This window comes from Lycium ferocissimum, unplaced genomic scaffold, assembly GCF_029784015.1.
Source record: "Lycium ferocissimum isolate CSIRO_LF1 unplaced genomic scaffold, AGI_CSIRO_Lferr_CH_V1 ctg9740, whole genome shotgun sequence".
NCBI classification, from domain to species: domain Eukaryota; kingdom Viridiplantae; phylum Streptophyta; class Magnoliopsida; order Solanales; family Solanaceae; genus Lycium; species Lycium ferocissimum.
The window spans coordinates 35,891-42,390 of record NW_026727863.1 but is presented as its reverse complement, the minus strand read 5'-3'; the positions used below and the strand labels follow the sequence as shown (position 1 = coordinate 42,390).

The following is a 6,500-nucleotide window of genomic DNA, read 5'->3' as shown; positions in this document are numbered from 1 at the left end:
CCCTCTAGTGAGGGACTCGGTGAAATATGTAATAACAGAATGCACAAACAGAGTAGTGAGTAATCATATGCATATAAATCATCTTTTGAGACTCAATAGATAAGTAGACTAATCAACGCTCGAGTATTTGGACGATAGTCATGTTCAGTACTCTTGAATATCATTGTGAACTATATCAAAATAAGGCCTCAGGGATAATAGACATGTATTAAGTTAATCCGAGTCAGTTTATAAAAGTTATGGACATTATTCATTATAGAATCCTTTAAGAATCGGAACCCTTATGCATCATTTACGATCCAATCATACCAAAGACTCGAGGACAATAGCTCGACTATAATAAGAATTCTAATATCAAGAAGTGAATAAGAATCATAAACATGCTCGGAACTTATGAATAGAGTTACCCCAAATCTCATATCGTATCTTACTTACATCTAAGACATGCCAAAAGAAAGAAGGGATAGGCTTTACATACCTTTAGCGTTTATACGCAACACAACCCGTATACGCTGCCCAATAGTACTTTAACCTACATTAAGATGTCAAAAACTATGATTAGGCTACGAGGGAATTCAAAGCGCATGCTAACGTTAGTAACTCCTTTCTAAATAATTTGATGACATTTCCTTTACATTCAAATCAACCACATACAATCAAGCCAACACCAATGATCATACCACTACAAGAAAAACGGCCTTTAAGGAAGGGAAATCTGGTCCCTAAAAGTCTAAATCTGGTCCCAAAAGAGCAATTACGACGAGAAAAAGCTGGTCGCCACCCGTCGTAATAGCCTCCGCCGCTAAAGGTCAACAACGACGAGTTAAAAAAATCTGGTCGCTAAATGTCAATAAAGACGAAAGAAAATCTGGTCGTTACATACTTTTAGAGACTACACATCTCGTCCCTAATAGACTATTAATATCATGAAAAATATATATTTTCTAGTCGTTAAAACTTTTAGCGACCACCCTTCAATTGGTCCTAGATTATCTTTTAGAGACGAGTTGTACTGGTCCCTCCTTGAAATAATTGTATTAATTTTAGCAACCGCTTTTCTGATATATTATTGACCACGAGCGGTCATAAAGCTGTCACAAAAAAAGTTAGTTTGATCAACAAATATCAAATTGCTACTGAAAACTCTAGTTATAAAAAAGTTTTCATATATATATATATATATATGGACAGAGAGACGAGTTATTAAATACAATAAAATGGTTAACAACCCGTGATGTTAGTTTCAATATGTGCTCAACACCTTAACAAAAGAACTAAGCTAACATCCCGAGCTAGACTATAATATCAAGTTTTGCACAACATTCCTAGAAAATTAATAATGAGCTTGTGCATTTTGTAAACTTCATCTTGACTTGTAACTTCAATCTTCAAAATCTGTAAGTACAAAATTTTGAAAAGACGATGAATAATTATTAGTAAAGTAATATATGTAAGTTTTACATAGCAACGGTTACACCACTTACCCCAAAAGCAGTCTAAATTCATGAGGTGTTATCTAACAACATCAACAATGCTGCAGGAAAATTAAGAAAAATTGATTAGAAAAGCTTTGCGACGCATTAACCAAGAATCCAAAATCTATTTTAAAGAACCACAACTTACACAATAACCGTGACAACTGATAAGAATAATGGAAGTGTTTGAATTTAAGGCGTCGTTTCCCATTTAAAGAGAAACATGCTACTGGACTTCTCTCAATTTCTATAGATTACAGTGGCGAAGTTAGAAAAATAAGAGCTCGCTGCTATTCTTCATGTAATATATGTTCCTAGCCAAAAGATTTCCATTCTCATACTGTAGATGGTAATTCTTTTAACCTTCCACCAAACCAAGTGAGACTATGAACTCTTTCTGGTACCAAACAAGGAATCACAAAAATTAAACTGGAAACACATAAAAGTAACAAGAGTTAACAATAATAAGACATTTTCCATCTGGTAGAAAATTGCTCTTTTATCTATCTTGAATAAGGCTTTTTCCATCATCAAAACAACAATTGCACTTTCTTTAACGATAAGTCCTTTGAGCTAGAGCTTTAAAGCATATAAAACAAAGCAGTACTGAGAAATTTAGTCATTTCTCATAAATATGATATAAGAAACAAGTTCAACCTTAGCTGCTCACTGTTTGGATGAACATAAATGAAGTAAATTATAAATATAGCAGCTACTAGCTTCCAGCAAACGTTAAATTCAGCCATGGAAGCAAATGCTCACAAAATGGCGCTCCAACCTTTAAGTTGCGTAAAGTTTAATTTCCATAAGAAGGAAGATCAAAATTCCAACCAACATGTTTAACATGAGCTAGAGTATTTAAAGCAAAGTTCTAAGAAATATAATATTTTCCAACTATCTATCCTCCTCAGACCCCACTATGTGGGGTTTCACTGGATATGTTGTTGTTGTATAGTTGAAAATGTAGCTTCAGATTAATGGACGAGATATCAATAATAAAATCAGAGTACAGATGATTTTTTAAGTTGCTCAATCAGATACAGAAACATAAAACAAGATTAAGACCCCAAACTGGTCAAGCCATTGAATATGGCCCTTAAGAATCCCATCTTTAGGCTAGACTTCTAAATGTGGCCCCAAAGTATAAATCTGACTAAAGAAACAAACAGACATTGACAACTAAGTATCATTTCATTCGAATTTGTCGTTTGTTTATACTTCCTCAAACATTCAGTAATCTATAAGATGTATTAAATAACAAGGATCTATAAGATGTAATGAGTGAAAATGATAACAAAAGTATAAAAAATGCACTACATAACGACGTACCTGGCAATCATACTTAAAGCCCCTAGGGGTGCACAAGTATTGTCGGGGCATATGCATAAGCAGCAAAGTTAGCTCCCTCTCCAATAATCACTACAAGAAATTGGAAGATTAGATATGCATATCTTGTGAGCTTTTCATAGATCTTAAGTATGGGATCAGCTTTTGATCAAGTTAAAACTATGGGATCAGGTTTTGATCAAGTTAAAACTGTCATTTTTTCCAGATAAGTTCATATATCAGATTCTTAAGATAACTTATCCAAGAGCTTTTTCATGATATTCTCTGCTTTTTTTTTCTTTTTCTAAAGCATGTTCAAAGTCTTTGTGTTCCATAATCGATGCGCAGTTTTTTCTTAGACATACAACATTATATGCTTAAGGATTCATACAACAACTACTCCACTTCAATCCCAAGAAAGTTGAGTTAACTATATGGTCAATGAACTCATGCTTAAAGTCAAAAGAACTCTCTAAAATAACAAAAGATTTTTCTTACTAGATAACATTCCAGCCTACCAAACAAGGTTCCAACAAGGGGTGGCCTCCTGAACCTGTTCAAAATTCAGCATCAATTGGTAATTCATAATAACAAGACCAATTTCCTTAGCCTCAACAAAAAGCAGAAGAAATTTTATAAGAATATATGGCATTATGCACACACAAAATTTACTTTGATAGCAATATCAGAAATTTTACTTAATCAACTTTGACCATGTAGTTAGAAATGTACATGTATGTTTAACATCCAAAACTTCCCTATGGAATCCCTACAAATGAAAAACTAGGCAACTAAACTCTCTGTATGGGAAAAAACTTAATTGCCAGTTTTGCACCTAACAAATGAATGCAAGACGTGTATCTTCGCATATAAACTTTTATATTTAGTCATGGTGAAATAAAATGTATTCTCATATCAATTTGTGAATTTGACGGTTAAATTGCTTGGTTTGATGTAAATAGGTGCAGGTTAGTATATTCCACGACAGAATTATCAAGGGAAAATTTTTAACCAATGAAGGTATTACAAGTATACTAAAATTATCACGATCAAGATAATCATGCTAATGTATCCTTGAGCCGCTGCATGTGGATGAGTACGACATACTTAGAAAACAACCAATCCCCACAAGGATAAAGCATATCCCGTAATTGACATAAATAAACTACTCCACTGGGTTAGGAACATGTCACATGTTCGAATCCTGCCAAAAGAAAACATATGATATTTAAGCGAAGAAGGGTACAACCCCATTATCCACTGAGTTTCGAATTGTGTTCTACGGGCTCTCTGGATTTGTCAATTATAAAAAATAAAAAGAAATAAAAAAACTATCCCATTGCTTAACTAAACCAATAAACTTAATTACTTAACAGCAACTCTAAATATAGAGATTAAATGGTGCAAAAGCTAATACAAGAAATTATGCACACTGCGAAAGAAAAATAACTTGCTCATTCCCATTTGCACCAGCTTTTTTTAGACCTTGCTTCTTAATAACAAAGCTGGACCAACGAAAATACTGGATGATATAGCTAATATAACTCCATGAACATTATCAGACATGCCCTCCATTTTATAGAAAAAGCAGAGGAATAATCATATAAAAATTCTTGACATTCAAAATCCAATTCTTTCCAGCAAATGAAAACCCTGCATATGACAAAAACAAATGCAACAATATTATCATCCATTTCTCCATTGCTCGCTTTAGGGCAGAGAAGCGATAGCCCTGCGCTGCGTCTCGTTTCTTGCTTAAAGCGTGCGCTTTTGATAGCCTTTGCCTAAAACCAATCTTTGAGAAGAACATTGAAACGATGGCTTACCACAACAACAATGATCTGTAGCATATTGAACAAGAGACTCTACAAATAGAGATTCACTACCGACATGATTCAGCTCCTAAGTTTTTCCTCTGCTTGAGATGTACGTTCAACGCGATCCTCCATCAAGCTATGACCAAACAATTGTAGAATCCATTGTCAATACAAGCTAAAATCATGTACTTTTACATTTTCTTGACTTTGTTCAAAGGTAGGGAAGGGCTTTAACAGTGCACTCCTTTCTTATATTCTCAAGTATACTAAAGAAAAAAAGATTCACGAGTCACATCAAACAGTCGGTGGAAACTCTTGCACCATGTTTTCTTTTTCAACACAAGAAGACTAAAGTCAATCAAACACATATCATTGTAAAATAACACAATTCACACAAAATATGAACGAAAGCAAAGTTAGAACTTTTAAACAGCTTTGAACAAACAATGATCCATTAGTCATAACCATTCTAAACCACTGATAAAAATAAAAAAAGGGTAACAAATATTCTATATTGTAATCCCTCCAAAAAATACTAACTAATACCCTAAAGATAAATTTCAAGTTTATAATCAAATAAGGCATTAGCACAAACAAAAAGTACATTGACCCAATAATCTAAACCATATAAATGGCATCTGAAAAATGTAATTCCACCTCAAATAAGCGCTAAAATCAAATACCCTAATGTAATATGTGACAAGTAACAAAATGGTGGCATAGGACTCTCTATTATTCTGTAGATACAGGAAGGGGGTGGGTTGGGTCCTAACCATGGTGAAATGGTGGAGAGCGTAGAGGTGGAATCAGGGCGGCGTTGAAGATTTCTTCTTTAGTGACTGACTGATATACTCCTTTTTGAAAAGGATAAGTTGACTCACCACATCTTGATGCTTTGGCAAGAGATTCTAAGTGATTTTGAAATTGGTCATAGAGAAAAAGAACAAGCTCCATCCTAGCAACGGACGAACTACATATATCAAAGATACCACACTTCTCTGCTGCACAAGAACTCATAGACGAGAGACCTAAGGCTGATATTAGGTCTCTCCTCCGACAATGGAGATTTCGTGCGACGAATTCTGTGTTATCGATAGCTTACCGTATCACTTAGGTTTTGATAAAAGAAGATTTGGGGATTTCTTGACTTTGAGAGAGTAAAGTTATCACTTAAGGAGTTTTTTTTTTTTTTTGGCTAAGTACCTTAAATATTAGAGGCCTTTTGTTTCTGATTTTTCATTTTTTTTTAAGAGGTAAATAAATGTGTCCTCTGTCCCGCTCAATTTAGAGCATCAGGGACCAAATATTTATTATTTTGGCGACCAGATTTTTTTTCTTCCTTAACTTAAAAACTAAATTGACAATCAGGCGACTGGAAGAAAATCTCGTCCCTATAAATATACCTTCAGGGACTAGATTTTTAACCCGTCGCTAAAGGTTGGTCGTAAATGAGCCTTTTTCTTGTAGTGTACGTTCAAGTGCTAACCCGAGACTATTCAAACAAGACTCGAGAACACTCGGGGCAGCCCGTACAACACTCCAAAACAGCCCACATTTACAATATTCGGCAACAACCAACATACGACTATTACATATTCAAGTTACTCTTAATGAGTCATAGTCGTAACATTTTCATCTAACAACCTTACAATAGCCCAACCAACACACCACACAACATATAATCTCAATTACTTTTAATCTTCCAAGCTTAACAAGAGCAACAACAAGACATTCTTTTCATTCAAATTCATACCAACAACCACACGTTAACAACATCATTTACATAATTACAACAAACTATATTAACATCATATTAACTTCTACAACAGCCCACAAACAATTACAACTTCAACTTGAACCATTAAACCTTCATTCTCACCAT

At 34.3% G+C, this 6,500-nt stretch overlaps 1 long non-coding RNA gene across 1 annotated transcript; it reads right to left on the bottom strand.

The window, feature by feature from the left end:
• Positions 1-1,184: 1,184 nt before the first annotated feature.
• On the bottom strand, positions 1,185-5,958 carry LOC132046185 (uncharacterized). The gene is made up of 6 exons (XR_009412643.1): positions 5,392-5,958; positions 4,628-4,754; positions 3,300-3,354; positions 2,805-2,894; positions 1,485-1,534; positions 1,185-1,395 (listed from the first exon to the last, which is right to left on the bottom strand). It is a non-coding gene; the product is annotated as an uncharacterized LOC132046185 (long non-coding RNA).
• Between the last annotated feature and the right edge of the window lie 542 nt (positions 5,959-6,500).